Source organism: Pyrus communis, chromosome 13 (assembly GCF_963583255.1).
Source record: "Pyrus communis chromosome 13, drPyrComm1.1, whole genome shotgun sequence".
NCBI classification, from domain to species: domain Eukaryota; kingdom Viridiplantae; phylum Streptophyta; class Magnoliopsida; order Rosales; family Rosaceae; genus Pyrus; species Pyrus communis.
In genome coordinates this window covers 5,082,273-5,102,056 of record NC_084815.1, presented here as the reverse complement: position 1 = coordinate 5,102,056, position 19,784 = coordinate 5,082,273, and the positions used below count along the sequence as shown (strand labels likewise).

The 19,784-nt window shown below is 37.5% G+C and overlaps 1 long non-coding RNA gene across 1 annotated transcript; it reads left to right on the top strand.

The window, feature by feature from the left end:
* Nucleotides 1–13,192: 13,192 nt before the first annotated feature.
* Nucleotides 13,193–13,909, top strand: LOC137712481 (uncharacterized). The gene is made up of 3 exons (XR_011065224.1): nucleotides 13,193–13,463; nucleotides 13,564–13,726; nucleotides 13,828–13,909. It is a non-coding gene; the product is annotated as an uncharacterized lncRNA (long non-coding RNA).
* The last annotated feature ends 5,875 nt before the right edge of the window (nucleotides 13,910–19,784 follow it).

The window sequence follows — 19,784 nt, the reverse complement described above, 5'->3', positions numbered from 1 at the left end:
CCAAAGGAAGAACAAATAGTGGTAGTAGTAGTAGTAGTAGTAAGAGAGTGAATTTTATAAGAAAATAAGACTTAGTCTCATGACAATTTTATAGGCTTTGAATATGAATTTTATGTTAATAAGTTTTTCTTCCGCAATTAAAATACTTGAATCACATCTCTTAATTTATTTCAGAATAAACTGTCGATTTTGTCTTTCAATAATTGGTTGATAAATATTTAGTTCCCAGATTACTTTTACGAGAAAGTAAGATCATAAGCTGGAGTTCGAATTCATACCCATAAATTAGACAGATTTATTATAATTATCTAATCGCGTTGTCCTTGTACCGAACAAGAAATATTGATTCAGAAAATGACATGTATTGAATATTCAATTCCATGATAAAGACTAAAACCAAGCCCAAATATATAAAAATATGTCACGTGTTTTGTCCCATAACCCCAATCTGATGGACTAAAGTTAACTTCGTACCACCTATGAAAGTGTAAAAGAAAAAAGGAAAACTAATGAAAATGATTTGAAAACTTTGAATTTTAACGATAAAGATAAAATAAAGGATAAAATAAATAGTACCATGATTGACTTTTTAGTGTAAAAATATGATTTTTCGTTAAATGAAACAGTATCGGAAGCTTTTCGTTAAAGTTCTTAAAGAAAAACTTTATATACCACCTGCAAAAAGCAGGAATTTTGTAAATAACGAGTTTGAAACTACTCTTTAGTCTAAATATGTTGTTATATAAAAAGAAAAACATTTAAAAAGGAAACAATTAGCTAAATGATAAAAAACTAAGTCATGATTGTTAAACTAATTAGACGCTCTTATCGAGCCCATTCTATCCAGCTTCATGGACTCAGGTATACGAGTAATCGTCGGTACTCCTAACCTGCTAGCTGTTCGCAGTACCATTTTATGGTTCTTCCTATTATCTTCTCATTCGACTTGGCTTCGTATATATTCAACAAAATTCATTAAAACCAAATATGCTACCACTTGGCATACCGTTCTGGCATTGCTTCTATAAGAAATGACTCTTGGATTTCTCATTTCTTATATGGTATCACTCGCCTCTCTGCTCACGCACCGATCCTAGCTTCCTCTGCAATCTTTGATTTCTCCTCCCAAATCTGGTTTCTCTTTGTAAAACCTTGATCGACAATGGCGTCTTCTACTTCTTCGCCTGCAAATCCAGAAGTTTTTGCTCAGAATCCCACTCCTCTTTCATCAAATCCCAATCCGATAAACCCTAATTCTTCGATTTCTTCAATCTCCATCCAAAACATCAGTTGTATGGTTCCTACAAAGCTTAAGAGGGACAATTATCTCGTCTGGAAGGTTCTTTTTGCTCTAATCTTCCGGCGTTACAAACTTACAGGTATCATCGATGGATCGGAGACATGTCCACCGCCTTTTCTTCTCAATCAATCCGGTACAAGTACTGTAGTTCCTAACCCTGATTTCGAGATCTGGTTTGAAAAGGATCAAAATATCCTCATCTGGTTGAATTCCACTCTCTCTGAAGATCTTATTCCATTCACCGTCGGCGTCATCTCGTCTCGAGAATTATGGCAGATTCTTGAACAGCGTTTTGGCGAAGTCTCGACGGCGCACATTCACCAGCTCCGATTGCGTCTTCATGCGATTTAGAAAGGAGATTTGTCAATTTCTGATTATCTGCAGCGTATCAAAGGCATCTCTGATGCTCTTATGGCTGCAGGCGCACCGGTGTCGGAACTTGATCTCATTGTTGTTACCCTAAATGGCCTCTCTGATGATAACGAATCTTTCATTGATTCGATAATGCTTCGAATTTCATCTACTTCCTTAGATGAACTTCATGGATTACTCATGAACAAAGAGCTCATTTCTTATAGCTTCCACATCCTTCTGGCCCCAAATTTACCTAACAATTTCCTTATTAGCATTAATTAAATTACATGCTAATTGGGTGCATAAAAAAAAAATCACACTTCTAATTGGTAGATATATAAAATAGAGGAAATTTTCATTTCTAACCCTAGAAAAAATGATTATGTAATCCATAATTAAGAATGATTTTCATTTATGGAAAAAGTATTTAAGATACATGTATTAAATTTTTTAAAAACCGTACACCCATGGAGTGACGCAAGAATTGTACATTGAGAAAACCGTTGGTCGTTATCAACTGTTACTCAAATAATGTAAAAGAAGACTTTGTTGAAGTTGTTGCTAACCATGCTAGTTGACATCTCCTACCTCCATTCTTTTATTCCTCTTTAAACTTAACAAATTCCGATACGATTTGCAAAATCACCTAATACATTCACGTCAGCACTCGAAAAGATTAATCATGGAGCAAAGGTTCTTCCACCGTCAGTCACCAGTTTAATTTCCTTAACGAAAAGATTACATAGTTTTGGGAGCTTATATATATATATGTGTGTGTGTGTGTGTGTGTGTGTGTGTGTGTGTGTGTACATATATATGATATTGTAGTACTGGCTTTTACGGATCCTTCGTATCATTAAGTCTCTTGAAATATCTGGGATTATAATGTTATGATTTCAGATTTTTGTTCTATAGGGGTCATGTTCTTGTATTAAATTTTGTATTTGCCCGTTTCATGAATGAAATATATGGTATCTTCTTTTAAAAAACATAAGAGATTACATAGATTAATTGTGTACTCTGTATAATAGTGTTGCTTTTTGTTCTTTTTATTTACTTCTATCAGAATAATATCATTGAAAGGCAAAGCAGCTGGGAAATACAAAACTTGACAGTATATATATTCAACTAATATACAGAATTACTTGTTGATTAGAACAAAGTAAAAAGGTAATGTTAAGCTACATGTAGTAATACAGAAAGCATGAGTTATGCTTGATTCAAAATTCTGGTCTCTTGCTGCATTTCTTTTGTTTGCATGATTGCATCCTTTCATTTCCCTTATGATTAGACGATTCGGAACATTGGAAGGTCACCTGGTATAAAATCATTAAAATTGTCAAATAGTAAATATATTGTTCTGATTTATTTATCAAACAACACAAGAATATTAGAGAAAAATAATAAATAAAGAAATGAAAAAGAACTTGTGCATGGATGGTGATATATGAAACCTTGTTTAAATGCTCATCATGATCAGCAGTATTTTTGTGTTCTCATACAAGTCATCTTAGGGTTGAAGGGAGGTGATGAGCTTTCGAATTTTTGGAACGCACTCCGTCGTTCCGATTGATGATCTCTGAGCTTTGATATATCGTTCTTGAGGATTTATATGCTATATATATATATATATATGATAGAAAAAAAGACCATCTAATTAGGCACACTAGAATTGAGTACGTAGCGATTAAGTAACCAAAAGTTTACACCCCTCAAGCACAAAGCAATAAACATTAGGATTAAGAAAACTAGAAAGCACCAAAAATACCAGACGGAGAGAAGAGAAAGAGAGTGTACTTTCTGAGAGAGACATCGTACTTTGTTTTGGTAAGTCATGGATCCGATAAACTCTTAGTAGATTTTAAACCAACGAGTATTTTTTTACTCTCTTTCTAGTTACAAATCTAAAAGTAATGGGGATATTTCTTCCATCTTATAATGCACTTTTTATTCTCTTGCAGTATGAAATTGAAAAGGTGGTAATTATATTCAGGACGATACCATTGGCACTCTAGAAAAGACGACCTACTACAGGATAGCTAGGGTTTTTATGAAGTTTGCAACAATATTGTAGTATTAGCTAGGTCTTCAGATCCCTTTCACCTAATCCTCCTCATCTAGGCCCTTGAAATTTGATCCAATAGCTAAAAACATGGGCTCACTTTAAAAGTTATAATAATTTTATCGGTCCAGATTTTTTGATGAGGAGAATTAGATGTAAGGGATCCGGACCCTTTCCCCAATTTATAACGTTTGGAAAGGTACCCTTGTGTGAATGTGTGGGCATATACCATCTTAGCATTGTCCACATCCTATTCACCGACAAATTTACCTAACGTTTTCCCATACAAAGCTAGATTTGGATGGGATATAAGTGGTAAGTACACACATTAAATGAATTATTGACAGAAAAATAGCTATGTTATTTCTATAACGATAATTTTGTTTTCTAGGAAAGAAAAATATAATTACCATCTATGACCTCTCTTTTTATTTTCTTCAGTTAATAACAGGCTAAATGCTCAACAACAACAACAACAACAACAACAACAAAAAAAAAAAAAAGGAAAAAAAGAAAAAAAAGTAAAACATCACAAGTTCTAGCAATCTCACCAAGGTCTGCCACTACGAGATGTCGACAATAGTATATATTGTAATTAGTAATATTATGTAATTTCCATAGGAATGATTTTCTTTTATGGAAAACGTCTTTAGGTTTATCAATTTTTTCAAGAAAGGTTTGTACACGCATAGAGTAACGCAAGTTTTGTACTTTAAAAACCGTTAGTCGTTATTGACCGTAATTGACTAAAACGACCAATGATTTTTTTTTTAATAATTAGTACTCTCCTTTTCCTTTTATAAGTAAAGTTGAATACGATTTAAATTAAAAGACTATTGACGAACCCATAAGTTAATATATCTCCTTTCGAAACTCATTGTTAGAAATAACGAAATAATTTTCCAAATTGAGTATGGCGTATTCACCACCTAATTCAACTCTATATGGAAATTGTTAGGTAAAATATGCCATTCAGTGGATATGGACAATGCTAGTATCGTATGCCAACACAAATGGCACTCAACACCATGTTATAAATACGGACCCAATTCTTGTCATCCTTCATAGACGCCATAGCTGCATTCTTTAGTATTTCTTGTCCTCCATGATTTTCTTGTTATTCTCCTTGCTCCTGCAATAGTGTCATCTTGCAAATTCTCTCATTTTCTAAAATTCCAATTCACTTTTTTTCCCCATGGATTTTATACTATAGGGGACTACAGTGAGTTAGAAAATAATGGAGGAAAAAACCTTCATTCTTCAGTTTCCTACACAATCTAGCTAGTTCTTTAGTTGATAGTATTAGGTATGCTAGTTTTAATTTTTGTGGTATGTGCTTCAACATCCTGAGTATCTGGATGAAGGGATTTTAGCCATGATACAACGTAAAGAAGGGTTCACGTGAGGGGAGGGTTTGATTACTAGGTAGGGTGGATTGATAAATTTTGGTCTTCGTTTTATTATATCTTGTTCTTAACGGTACACTAGCGTAGAAAAGACATTTCACATTTAAGTTTTGAGTTTGTTGCAGAGATACAGAGCATGAAATTCAATAAAATTCCCTTTTTGATTTTTCTCTTTTACCTAGTTAACTGGATTCGGTATTATTGTGAATATGATCTTCTACATTAATTGTCATTGATTTCCTTATGTTTGTATGTTTTATGTGTCACATGCTCTAGTTGGTCAATGGATCCTTTGAGGGGAATAGTTGTTATGTTATCAATTGGTAGCACGATTAGTGTGCATGTTTCAAAAAATCAAAATTCTGTTTCATTTGAATATTGTTACGGCATGGGATTTGATAATGTGATGACCGATATGTACATGATTGTTCACGTTTTTGGATATAAGATTGTTAATTTTGATGGATAACCCGAATATGAGTATTCGGTTTCTCATCTTCATGAGTTGGGACAAGCTCTTGGAAGGATATCGAATCAGTTCCTTCTCGTAAAATAACCGATATGAATGTATTGTATATTGAGACATGTATTGGTTAGCTATTTGGTCTAGAAGAGTTCAAGAAAATTTTTATCTTCCATGTAAGCTTATTGAATTTCGACTTCAAGAATAAGAAGTTTTGTGGGAACAAACACTCGATATGGGAATGTTCCACAAAACTTCTCTTTCTTGAAGTTGAAAGTCAATATGCTTATATGGAAGATAATATTTTCTCAAACTCTTCTTGAGTAAATAGTTAACCAATGCATGTCTCCATATGCAGATACCTTCTTATGAGTTTACAAGGAGGAACTGATTCTCTCTCCTTTCATGAGCTTGTTCCCAACACATGAAGATGAGAAACCAAATACTTGTACTTGGTAATCCATCCAAAGAACAATCTTATATCCAAAAACACGAACAATCTTGTACATAATAGTCACATTATCAAATCCCATGCCGTACCAATATTCAAATGAAACAGGATTTAGATTTGCCGAAACATGGACGCCAATCGTGCTATCAGTTGGGAGCATAACAACTTCTCCCTTCAAATGATTTATTGGTCAACTTCTGCATGTGACACATAAAACATTGAAGGATCAGAAAACTAATGACAATTAAAGTAGGAGATCATATTCACAATAAAACCCAAATCCAGTAAGCTAGGTAAAAGAGAAAAAAAAAAGAAGGGAAATTTGATTGAAATCCTGGCCTGTTCTGTATCTCTACAACTCAAAACTTAAATGCGAATTGTGTCTTTTCTATGCTATTGTATAATTACCGTTAAAAACTAGATGTAACTGAAACTAAGACCAAAATTTACAAGTCACCCAATCTAGTAATCAAACCCTCCCCTCACGCGACCTCTTCTTTTACATCTTATCATGGCTAAAACACCCTCATCCAGATACCCAGGATATTGAAACTATTGATTTTTCTGATTTGAATTGTAATACCTTTTTTTTTTTTTTACTTCAAAATCTCATATGTTCAGGCCTTACGGGAAGGCTTTGATATATACACCACAACAACAACTTTACAGATTAAACTGTAAGTGACAGCATGCACACACATGCCGCAGCACCATCTATACACCTTTACACATTAAACTACGAGGTAACAGCACACACACATGCAGCAGCACCATCTGCTGTCTTTTGACAGCACACATGGGAAAATGATTTAACAGTAACCAAGCACGCATGGGAAGACTTCTGATAGCACACATGCACATGCACATTCCTTTCCCTGCTATCCATGAGTCAGCAATCACATGCACATTCCTTTCCAGAGTGCACACCCTTGCTGTCTTTCCTTTACCCATGCTTGCCGTGTTGTATGCTTGCTGTGCTGTCTGTACATACAGCTTGCCGTGCTGTCCTTCTTCCAATACTCCCCCTCAAGCTGGATCCAGTAAGTTGATGGATCCAAGCTTGGAGAGGAGTCTTTGAAACTGATGAGAAGCCAGAGGTTTGGTAAATATATCAGCCAGCTGATCGAAGCTTTTTACATAATGTGTCTGAATCACCTGCGACTGTACTTGTTCACGGACATAGTGACAGTCGACTTCAATATGCTTCGTCCTCTCGTGAAAGACGGGGTTTGATGCTATGTGCATGGCAGCCTGGTTGTCACAAAATAAGGTCATTGGTTGAGCTGTGAACACACTTAAGTCACATAAAAGTCCTTTTAGCCATATTAGCTCACACGCGGTTGAGGCCATTGCACGATATTCAGCTTCGGCACTTGATCTTGCGATGACAGCTTGTTTCTTGCTCTTCCACGTGACCAGGTTTCCACCAACAAAGGTACAATAACCAGTGGTGGACTTGCGATCGATTGCGTTTCCTGCCCAATCAGCATCATAGTACCCCATGATTTGAGTGTTGTCATTCTTTGCCATGAGGATGCCACGACCAACAGACCCTTTTTAAGTAACGTAAGATTCTTTTGACAAGGTTCAGATGCTCGATGGTGGGAGAGTGCATGAACTGACTGGCAATACTTACTGAATGTGAGATGTCTGGTCTGGTGATCGTTAGGTAGATCAGCTTGCCGACAAGCCTCTGATATAAGCTGATATCCGAGAGTGGCGTGCCTCCCAAGTCAAGTTTGAGCTTGCTATCAAGAGGGGTAAGTGCAGGCTTGGCATCACTCATATTGGCATCTTTAAGTAGGTCCATGACGTACTTTCGTTGATTAAGAAATAGTCCCTTGTAAGAAGATGCCATTTCGATTCCAAGAAAATACTTCAACACCCCAAGATCTTTAACCGCAAATTGTTGTTGAAGTGACTGTTTGAGTGTGGTGATTTCAGCAGCATTATCACCTGTAATTATTAAGTCATCCACATATATCAACACAACTAATTTGCTTGCAGCTCTTGTGCGAACAAATAATGATGAATCTGCATTAATCCTTTTGAAACCAATGCTATGAAGAACGGTACTTAGTTTTGCATACCAAGCACGTGGTGATTGCTTCAGTCCATAAATTGACTTATGTAACTTACACACCAAATTAGGCTCTTGGCTTTGAGGGTGTCCTGGTGGCAATCTCATATAGACTTCTTCTTCAAGATCACCATGTAGAAAGGCGTTCTTCACGTCCATTTGATACATAGACCAACCTTTATTGACGGCAACAGACAATAGAACCCTTACTGAGTTCATTTTTTCAACAGAAGCAAATGTTTCCTTGTAATCCACCTCAAATGTTTGAGTGAATCCTCGAGCCACCAGCCTGGCTTTATGCCTCTCAATCGAACCATCAGAATTAAACTTGATCTTATAGATCCACTTACAGCCCACTGCCTTTTTTCCTTGTGGAAGTTTGGTGATGCTCCAGGTTTTGTGTTGGTCTGGTGCTTTGAGTTCATCTCTCATTGCTTCTTTCCACACAACTTGATTATTAGCCTCATAAAAGTTTTGAGGCTCACTGTGACTTGAAATGTTGTTAAGAAAGGCAGCATGAGATGGAGTTACCTTTTGATACGACACGCAATTTGAAATTGGATGCCTCGGTTTATATGTGACAAAATCTTGAAACCTTGTGGGAGGTTGTCTATCACATCGAGGATTGTGTTGAGGTACTAGGAGGTTTGTCTCATCCTCGTTCAAATTGTCATCCACACCTTGAGGATTTTCTATGTTGCCGTTGTCATCATCATGCACAGAATTATCAGGATGAGTACCTTCATTATTGACTTCAATGGGAGGTGTAGAAGTACAGATTCTTGGTAGAGAAATTAGGTCTAAGATGCACTCCCCCTGACTTGTGGCTTCATGTGATTTGCTGAAAAAAGGGTTAGCTTTATGGAATCGTACATCTTTAGATACAATTATTTTTCTTAGTTGAGGATCATAGCACTTATATTCTTTTTGTGTTGATGAATAACCAAGAAAAATGCATTTGAGAGCTCTAGGGTCCAACTTATCTCGATGGTGTGACTGTATATGAACAAAACAGACACAGCTAAAGACTCTAAGATGTGAAACGATTTTTCTTCCTTTCATGACTTCAAGTGGAGATTTAAACCCCAAGACTCGGCTAGGAAGTCTATTGATGATGTACACAGCCGCCATGACTCCTTGTGACCAAAATCTCTTTGGTACGTTCATTTGTAACATTAATGCTCTCGTTTTTTCCAGAATGTCACGATTTTTCCTTTCAGCTACACCATTTTGTTGAGGTGTGCCGACACAACTTGTTTGATGCATGATACCATGCTTGCTCAAATATAATGACATGATATGGGACATATATTCGGTGCCATTGTCAGATTTTAAGGTTTGAATTTGAGAGGAAAAATGGTTCTTAACAAGATTGTGAAAATCCTTAAAAACTTCAATCACTTCACTCTTAGACTTTAAAAGGTACAACCATGTGGCTCTAGAGAAATCATCGACAAAAGTTACATAATACTTATAACCATCAAAAGATTCAAACGTTGGTCCCCATACATCTGAGTGAACTAGTTCGAAAACTTTACTAGTCCTAGATAAGGATGAGGTAAAAGACAATCTGGTGGCTTTAGACAAATGACATGTTTCACACGAAATTAAATCATTCCCTAAGTTTGGAAACAAGGAAGACAAAACAGGTTGGGAAGGATGAGCTAAACGTTGATGCCACAATTGACTATCTTGGGATGGACTGGACTTGGCTTGAAATCCTCTGGGACTGTTTTTTGATATGTAATAGAGGCCATCTAGGTAAAACCCTTCACCAATCGTCTTCTTGGTGAGGCAATCCTGAAAAATGACATTGTGAGGAGAGAAAATGGCCAAACAATTTAAGGTATTGGTGATTTTTCCCACAGATAGAAGTTGAAATGGAAAAGAAGGAAGAAATAAGGCTACTGACTCAATTTTGTCCGATATTAAGTTGATATTTCCCTTCCCTAAAACTTTAGAACTCTCACCATTGGCAGTTGAGACTTGAGACGGTTTTGAAATTTTTTCAAACTTGTGAAACTTAGAAACATGGTTGGTCATATGATCTGTGGCACCCGAATCAACAATCCACAAATCATGCATCATATTTACATTAAGAGCAGTTTTAAAAGCAGTCATGATACCTTGCATGTCATTTTGGGCCATGTGTTGTGTTTCTGTCAGAAATCCAGCAAACTTGCCTAGCAAAGCTATTGAATTTCCATCTTCAAAGCCGACCGTTTGGTCACTCTTAATCCTTTCTTTCTTGCTTTGAAGATACACTGCAAACTCATTTATGAGTGCAGTTGGATTTGCAGTGAAGCTCTTGAGTGCATCAGACCTATGAGAGGTTGAGGTAGTTGCATTGTTGGCTCTATGTGGTGCACGGTTCAGTCTTTTTGAGTCCTTGTTATCCTTCATGAACTCTGGCTTTAATTCTGGATGTAAAATCCAGCATGTCTCCTTAACGTGACCAGTATAGTTGCAGTGTTGGCACTTTAAGTATGGATTCTTCACTTTGTATTTTCTTTCGTTGGCTAGATAAGCCCTTGCTTCAGTTACACTGGTCTTTGTGCCAGTGTTCATGACTTTCCTTCGTACTTCTTCACGTTGGATTGTTGCACATACGCTGGTGAAGGAAGGTAGTTCGGGGTTCATGAGTATGTGGCTTCGTAGGTCTTCGTATCCTGAATCGAGACTTGACAAGAGTTGGAATATCTTGTCTTCTTCTGCCATTTTCAGTAGTAAAGACGCCTCAGTTGTGTGAGGCCGATACATTTCCAGCTCATTCCACATGCTCTTCATGCTGCCTAGAAGTTGAACAAAGGGCTTTCCTTCTTGTTGTATGTTGGAAATGTTCTTCTTCAATTGAAACACACGTGCATCATTGTTCTGGCTGCCATACATCTCCTTGATTGTCTCCCATAGTTTGAATGATGATTCAGAATAACTGAATATTTCAGCTAGTTTACGTTCCATGGAATTTAGGAGCCATGACATAACTAGCTGATCCTTGCAAAGCCAGATTTCATAAGTTGGTGAAGAAACATCAGGAACTTCGATGCTTCCATTTATGAACCCTAGCTTGGACCTTCCACCTAGGGCAAGACTCACTGCTCTCGACCAAGGTAAGTAATTGAACTCATTTAACAAGACCGAGCTTAATCTTTGATTTGGATTGACATCCACCTCAGACACGGTTGAGGAGGAAGGTATCTGGGAATCTCCAAACGAATAAGAATTCTCTTCCGCCATGTCGGAGATGGAATACAATCAGCTGGAAGAAAATGCAGAAGCAGGTTATTTTTCCTGCTCTGATACCATATTGATTTTTCTGATTTGAATTGTAATACCTTTTTTTTTTTACTTCAAAATCTCATATGTTCAGGCCTTACGGGAAGGCTTTGATATATACACCACAACAACAACTTTACAGATTAAACTGAAAGTGACAGCATGCACACACATGCCGCAGCACCATCTATACACCTTTACACATTAAACTACGAGGTAACAACACACACACATGCAACAGCACCATCTGCTGTCTTCTGACAGCACACATGGGAAAATGCTTTAACAGTAACCAAGCACGCATGGGAAGACTTCTGACAGCACACATGCACATGCACATTCCTTTCCCTGCTGTCCATGAGTCAGCAATCACATGCACATTCCTTTCCAGAGTGCACACCCTTGCTGTCTTTCCTTTACCCATGCTTGCCGTGTTGTATGCTTGCTGTGTTGTCTGTACATACAGCTTGCCGTGCTGTCCTTCTTCCAATAGAAACACATACTAGAAAAATCAAAATCAATTAACTATCAGCTAAAGAACTAACTATGATTGTGAAGATATTCAAGCTGAGCTAAACAAAATCACAAAAACATATTTCTGTCATTTGTGTGCCAATTCGCAGTAAAAGGGTTCTCCCAGAATGCGAATCTCCTCGTACTTCTTCTCCTTCGATGGAATGAGTCTCCATTTTATGCAATTGGTGCACTGCACAGTGAAAGCCCCAATGCCAAAACCCTAGTTGGATCATTGAATAAAAATGATGTACGGGTGATCAAATGGGTGTGTTTGCATTCCCGACATAACGATTAATATTCAATGTTCAAGAGTGTAGAGATACAAAAGAAATATGAGTTTTTTATTTTTTTAACAAACGATATTATCTACGGGGAGGGGGTGAGCTTAGCCTCACAATGAACTAACCATAATATGGTTCAAATTCGCATTTGACGAGAATTGAACCTAAGACCTCTCATTTATAAGTGAAGAGGAATATCACTAGGAAAGAAACACATTGCCACTTAATACCAAAGGCGAATTTGAACTATTTTATTGCTAGCCCATTGTGAGACTAAGCCCATCTCGTTTGTTAAAAAAAAAAAGAAATACACATTGCAATGGATTTTGGACTAATACTTGTTCTTGGACTAGAAAACCTAAGAATGGAGGGTTGTCTTCAATTATTTTCTCACTCACTTTTATTCCCCTATAGTGGGAAAAAGTGAAGAAAACAGAATTTGCAAGATAACACCATTGCAGGAAAAATCCTAAAGAATGTGATTGTGATTTCTGTGAAGGATGACAAGAATTATAGTGTTGGGTCTGTATTCATAACATGGTGTTGATTGCCCTTTCTGTCACAACCCGTCTCGGAATTTTAATTCCGAGGACGTGAAGTTATGAAAATGCCCTTAAACGGGACTAAGGGGCGTAAAATATGTTGTAACTTGATGATTTGGGGATTGGGTAGGATCCCACCTCCCTCAAATCTCTCCCTCATTCCCGTACCTTGTCTCTCTCTCTCTCCTCCCTCACAAATCTCTCATTCACTCTCCGTTCTCTCTCTCTCCTTCGAACTCACACGGACCACCCACAAACCACCCTAAAACTATACCAACGAAGGATCTAAGACCACCATCGTACTCCTGAAAACCACACGAACACGATGGTACCAATTTCAGGTGAGTTTCACTTCGGAAAACATGGATTTCAATTTCACTGTGCGTGTGCACTGTTCATGCACACGCAAAACTTGATGTTTTTGGGATTTTGAAGCTTGTAGGAAGCTTGGTAAGGTCCTAAGGAAGCTCGGAGTGCTTCGTTTGAAGGATTTGGACGTCGGGATCACGAACTGTAAGTTTGGCCGAATTTTCGTATTTTTGGAAAAGTTTGATTCCGTTGTTTTTAGGCCCTAAAACTAGTCCAACGTGGTAGATTATGATTAGGGCTTCATTTTGGTATAGATTACGTGAAAAATGGACGTAAGAACAAGGAGAATGACAAGTTCAAAGTTTGGCCGGAGCTTTCGGGGCTTTTTCCGGCGAATCCACGGCGAGTTAGGGGTCGAGGCAGGTATGGATGTGTTCGTCTCGTCAATACCTTCATTTTGATATATAGTACGTCGAAAATGGTTAAGAAATGAAGAAGTTATGACACTTTGAAGTTTACCCAGAAATTCCGGCAAAACACCCACCGCCGGCGAAACCAGTCCGGCGACGCGAGGAAGAAGACGCGCGCGTGGGCAGCGCGTGAACAGGGCGTGTGGGGGCGCGTGAGAGCTCCAAATTGAGTTCTGAAAATTGTCACGTGTTCGTGACGTCGTGTAGATCACCGTGGTATATTCATACACCCAAATTGAGTAACGTATGAGAAAGTTATGGACGAATGTTTGGTGTATGTGCGTTAAATAACGTCAAGTTGGTTACTGTTTGTATAGGTGAAAATTATACAGAAGAAGAATGTAACCAATCTAGGGGAGGCTCAGGGACCTATGAGACGTCGATGTGATCAGTGAGTGGACAGTTATTTTTCAGTATATATATACGTATGCTTGACGTATTTTAAAAGAAATACGAATCAAATATCCTGTCATATATGCATCATATTTTAATATGTGCATTACCATAATTATGCATACTGTTGCATGGTGCTGAAGAGGCCCAGGTAAGCTACGATTGAACTACTATCATCACATGCATTAGTAGTGGCATACATTTATATATGTGTATTTGGTGATGTGGACGCACAGGTAAGTGCCAGGTAAGTGGTATTCATGTTTGTATTTCAGTAGTAGTTTGAGATGCTTAGAGAGCTTTAATCTGCAGCCCCGGTGTTAGTGCTCCCGCCCAGAGAGGGGCAGAGTCCTTCACGTGTATGTTCACCAGCACCACACGCTCGCCTTGGATCCAAGTTAGGTGCAAGCCTTGTCGTGCAGACCACATTAGGTGGTTCTGACTCGTAGGTGACCCGCGATTATTCGCACAGTCTTCACGTGATCGTAGCACTAGAGCGTATATATTACACCCAATCCTGTCGTACAGACCACGTTAGGTGGTTCCGACTCGTGTGCAGATTCAGATGTTGAGTTGAGATTGGAGCTCTATATGCAGCGGTACATGTCACGTTAGGTGACTCCCGGCTGCCAGATTATATGTTATTGATGTGAATTATGCTTGAGCATTTACATTTATTATGAGATTCTAATGTGGCATATTCTCAAGCATGAATGGCATATTCTCAAGCATGAATGGCATATTTTGGAGCATGTTTGGCATATTTGTACATACGTATATATGTTTATTTTCTGGGAAATTATACTTGTTTTACGGCGAGGGGTTAGTATATGCAAAAGAGAAAAGAAGGTTTTGAATACGTTCGTTTTGCTGACCCACTCAACCTTGTTTTGCGCCCCTCCATGTTCAAGAATTGCAAAGGTGTGGTGACTACGAGGAAATTCAACGGTGTTCTGACAGAATGGTCAAAAATTAGGACTCACCTTTGGGTGTTTTATCTTAGAAATTGTATCTTTAAAGCTTCCGTACTGTGTAAATGGTTACGTCACTCTCACGTGACGGCCAGCATGCCCTCCTTCGGGACGGGGTGTGTCAGTTGGTATCAGAGCCTAGTTTCAATCTTGGACATCTTGAGAAGTTCTAGTGAATTCTGTCAGAACTACACCGCCTCGTAGCAAACCACGTAGTTAGAGGAATTTAGTCTCCCTGATTTAGCTGTTAGGGGAAGCTATTATTTTGGTGATTCAGTATATTATCAAAAAGGGATATTTTAAGATGGGTTATGAGTTGAATTTGAATCACCTTATGGAAAAATGATGAACCTGAGTGAGCAAAGCGATGGCTTAATCATTTGGAAAAGATGTTTTAGATTATGCAAGTCAAAGGAATCTTCCTTTTGACTGAAGGGTTGAGACGACTACCTGGTTTGAGTTATGAACTTGTATCCTGGTGGAAACAGGAGTATAATTCGTTGTCACCGAAGGAAACAGCCGATTGAGAATTGTTTAAGGATTTGTTTAAAGAAAGGAATTATTTCCTTTGGTATCTTATGATGGTAGAAAGCAAGAGTTTGCAAATGTGAGACAAGGAAAGCTGACGATCAATGAGTATTATAAAAAGTTCTCAGACTTGCCTCGTCCCATTTGAATATTGCTGTTATTTTGATTGAAGTGTTATATTGTTTTAGGCTGGGTGGCATAAGGCAATGGTATTTTGGGTGACCACTATCCATTGTAATTCTTATCAGGAGTATACAAGATGTTGTTGAGCCTTAAGGACTCTGAGAACATGTTCAGCGAGAGTAAAGAAGAATGATAAAAGAATGGGAATCAAAAGAGGACGATAAAGTTAATGATTCGTCATATCAAGAATATAGAAAGATTCGGAACTTCAAAAGAAGTGAAGCTAATTCTAGTTCTTTTCGCAAAGGTTTTAATGTCATTGACCAGAGGCGAAGTGATAGATGTATTGGTAATCCCAGATCTCAGAGACAAGGTGATTTTGGTAAAGGAAATGTACCTTTGGGCTGTAGGTACAATAATGGACACCTTTGAGAATGTAGACGAGAAAGCAGTGGACGTTTTACAAGTGGATAGATGGGACATAGAACTGCAAATTATGTCCAAAGCCAACAGAAGCCCTAGCAGTCTTCTTTGCCACAACTAGCGCCGATCCAGCAAGTTCCTGGATCTATTAATTATGGTCAGTTAGGCCGTGGTGTACATGAAAGAAGTATTTACACTAATAGAGGTTGTGGGAGACAACAACAAGCCCAGGGATGTGTTAACCACACATCACTGCAAGATACTCAGAATTATTTGGATTTGATTAGGGGTACGATAATTATTCTTAATGTTTTAGCTAAAGTCTATTTGTTGTTAATGTAGAAATTTTACGTTATTAATGTTATTGCCTTGAAAGTAGTAAATAAATGCGGTTGAGACGTGTGTATGTATTTCCTAATGAGTGGAAAAATAGTAATATTACACCCTCGAGAGTTGTTGCTTACTTATCGAGACAACGATGATTTATCAGTATTGCGGGCTGCAGACCGTAATATTAATAACTTATTCGTGGATTCGTTAAGCAAGTAAACCGGTAGGTTATCCTATGTTAGTATCGTACTTATTTAGAGTGCTCAGTATTAGTAGAGTATGTATTGTTGCCAGCTATTTTTGTTTCATTCGATTGTGGATTTCGATGTTATTCTAGAGCATATTATGTTATATACATGATATGATGAGTTGATTATGAGCTATATATGCAGCCGAGGGCTGAGTTGATTAGAATGAAAGAGTATGAGCTATGTTTATAGCCGAATGTTGAATTGATTATATGTTATTTTCCATCGGTCTGGATGACTAGAGATTACTTTTGTAAGTATGCAAAATGGAGTGAGGCAGGCCGTTATTTATGCTGTGAGAGCAAAGAGATTATTATCAAAAGGCTGCCAAGGATATTTATATCATGTGGTGCTAAGTGATGTCACTTCTAGTAGCGTGGAAGAAGTGGGAGTAGTCAAACATTTACCTGACATTTTCCCTGAGAATTTACCTGGATTGCCGCCAGTTAAAGATGTAGAGTTCACTATGGATTTGTCTCCAGGTACAAACCATATATTATAGAATGTTTTGAATACGTTCGTTTTGCTGACCCACTCAACCTTGTTTTGCGCCCCTCCAGGTTCAAGAATTGCAAAGGTGTGGTGACTACGAGGAAATTCAACGGTGTTCTGACAGAATGGTCAAAAATTAGGACTCACCTTTGGGTGTTTTATCTTAGAAATTGTATCTTTAAAGCTTCCGTACTGTGTAAATGGTTACGTCACTCTCACGTGACGGCCAACATGCCCTCCTTCAGGACGGGGTGTGTCACTTTCTGTCGGCATACAATACTAGCATTATCCACATCCACTGAAGGACATATATTTTACATAATAATTTCCCATATAGAGTTGAATTAGATGGTCAATATACCCTGCTAATTTTGGAAAATAATATAGTTATTCCTCGCAATTAATTTCGATAGGAAATTAACTTTTGAGTTCATCAATCTTCTTTTAGTGTTGTGTTCAACTTCGCTTATAAAGGGAAAAGAGTACTACTTGGGGAAATTTTATTTGAATCCATGTAATCTTTTTCTACATCCAACTTATTTTTTTCACCCGTACTACTTTTAATTAAGGAAAAATTAGTATTTAATCCCTAGTTTCTAACATTCATTGAGTAAGACTTTATCAGTTTTTAGATTTTGATCAAAGCCCTTAGCATTAATTTATTAATGAACTACATGTCAGTTACATATTTTTTTTAAAATAAAAATTAGTTGATTTAGGTTTTTAATACTCACACCCTTATTAAACTCCTAATTAATTTTTAATTCAAAACATTTCCAAAATATAAAAAATAAAATTAGAATAAATTTGTACCCATTATTTTTTACAAGAAAATTTCAAATTTTTAATCTTATATGTACCCATTCATATAATTTTTCAATTTTTTCTAATTAAGTATACCAATTTGTTATATGTCAAATATACTCTTTTTCAAATATAAAAAGTACCCATTTTATATAAAATTCATTCAATCTTTTTTCTAATCCATTTTTTAAACTTATATGGGTAAATTCTATTTCGTTGATTTGAGAATGTATCCATGTTAAGGTTAATAGAATAAATTTAATAATGTTATGAAGCCTAATATCTTTTTTGTTTTTGTTTTTGTTTTTGATAAATGTACCCATGTTTCGGTACAATAATTTTTTGGTTAGTTTTGATGAACGTACCCATGAATATAAATACATAATCTATTGGAGAGTATAATTTATGTGACAACCCATCCCGAATTATAATATATTTTGTCCTCGATAGCGTAGAAATGACTTTTATGCCCTTGAACATTAAGTGTGTTGTGTGAATGAGCTTAGGGTTTGGGACCAATTCTTTTCCTTCCTAACTAGTTGGACCCAATTAGAACTTAAGATTTTTGTTTTATTTTGTTTGGTTGGCCAAACCTGGACCACACACACACACACCCGTTGATCTCTCTCTCTCCCCCTCTCGGATTTGCTTCCATTTTCCATACAACCCGTACAGTCACTCTCTCAAACCACTTCATCACTCACATATTGAGGTTGTGGATCTTATCTTCATGCTCCTTGCAAGCTCAGGAGTCGAACTATAGCTTTGGTTGGACGTGAGGACTTCAGAAACTCAAGAACCAGGGAGCTCCGACGAGGTGCACTGTTACTCCATCGTGATCGCGAATGTTTCGTTGAGTTTTAGGATCCTAAGGAGTCTTAATACTTCTTCACGAAGCTTATGGAAGAATTTTGGAAGGTTTTGGACATCAGGACAGTCGAGTTCATCGAGTTGCAGGGGTGGCCGGACTATCGAGATTTTCCAGCCAAATTATATTGGTTTTAGGACATAAAAGTGGTAAAGATGTGTTCCTTTCGTCCTAAGCTTCATTTTGGTACCAATTTCATGAAATTTGGTTTAGAAATGGATGAGATATTAAGGTTTGAAAATTTCCCAGAATCCAGCGATAGCAGCGACGGCCGGCGTCGGACTTCGGCGAACCAAGGAAGGAGGAGAATATTCCGTCAATTTTGATGGAATATGCTAATGGTGTCAGGTAAAATTAATAGTATATATTGTTATTTAACGGAATATTCCCTAACGCAGTTCGGGATTCCGTCCAGCGTGCCAGTCACGTGCCTTGGCCGGCGCGTGGGACATTGAAAAATTATTCTAAAAAATATGGGGATGTTCGTGGGGTTGAATAAGCCACGATGGTATATTCAATACCCCAATTGAGCAACGTATGAGAAGTTATTATCGAGTTTTGGTTATGTGCTTAAAATAATGTTAAAATAATTGTTTCACATATAGGTGAGACGTTTCCAGATGACGAGTGCAATCAGGCGAGGCTCAGGGGTTACGACCCTGCCACATATCAGTGAGTGGGCTTTTGGTTTTCAGTGTGTGTGTATATATATATGTGTATATATATGTGTGTGTGTATATATATATATATATATATATATGTTGGTAATTTCTCAAAAAATGTGTTTAAATGGACTTGTGTTTTAAAATGCCATGCCAAATATTTTATACTTAGAATATACAATTAGTAGTTGTACATATTTATGTTTGATGCTGCGGACTCTCAGGTGAGTGCCAGGTGAGTTTATAGATTGTGGATGTGAGTTACATGATTATGTTGAGATATATTATAGCTCATAAACCTGCACCCCGATGTTAGTGCTCCCGCCCGTGGTCAGGGCACAGTCCTTCATGTGATGTTCACCTCCCGCACCATACGCTCACCTTGGATCCAAATTAGGTGCACAGTCTTGTTGTACAGACCACTATAGGTGG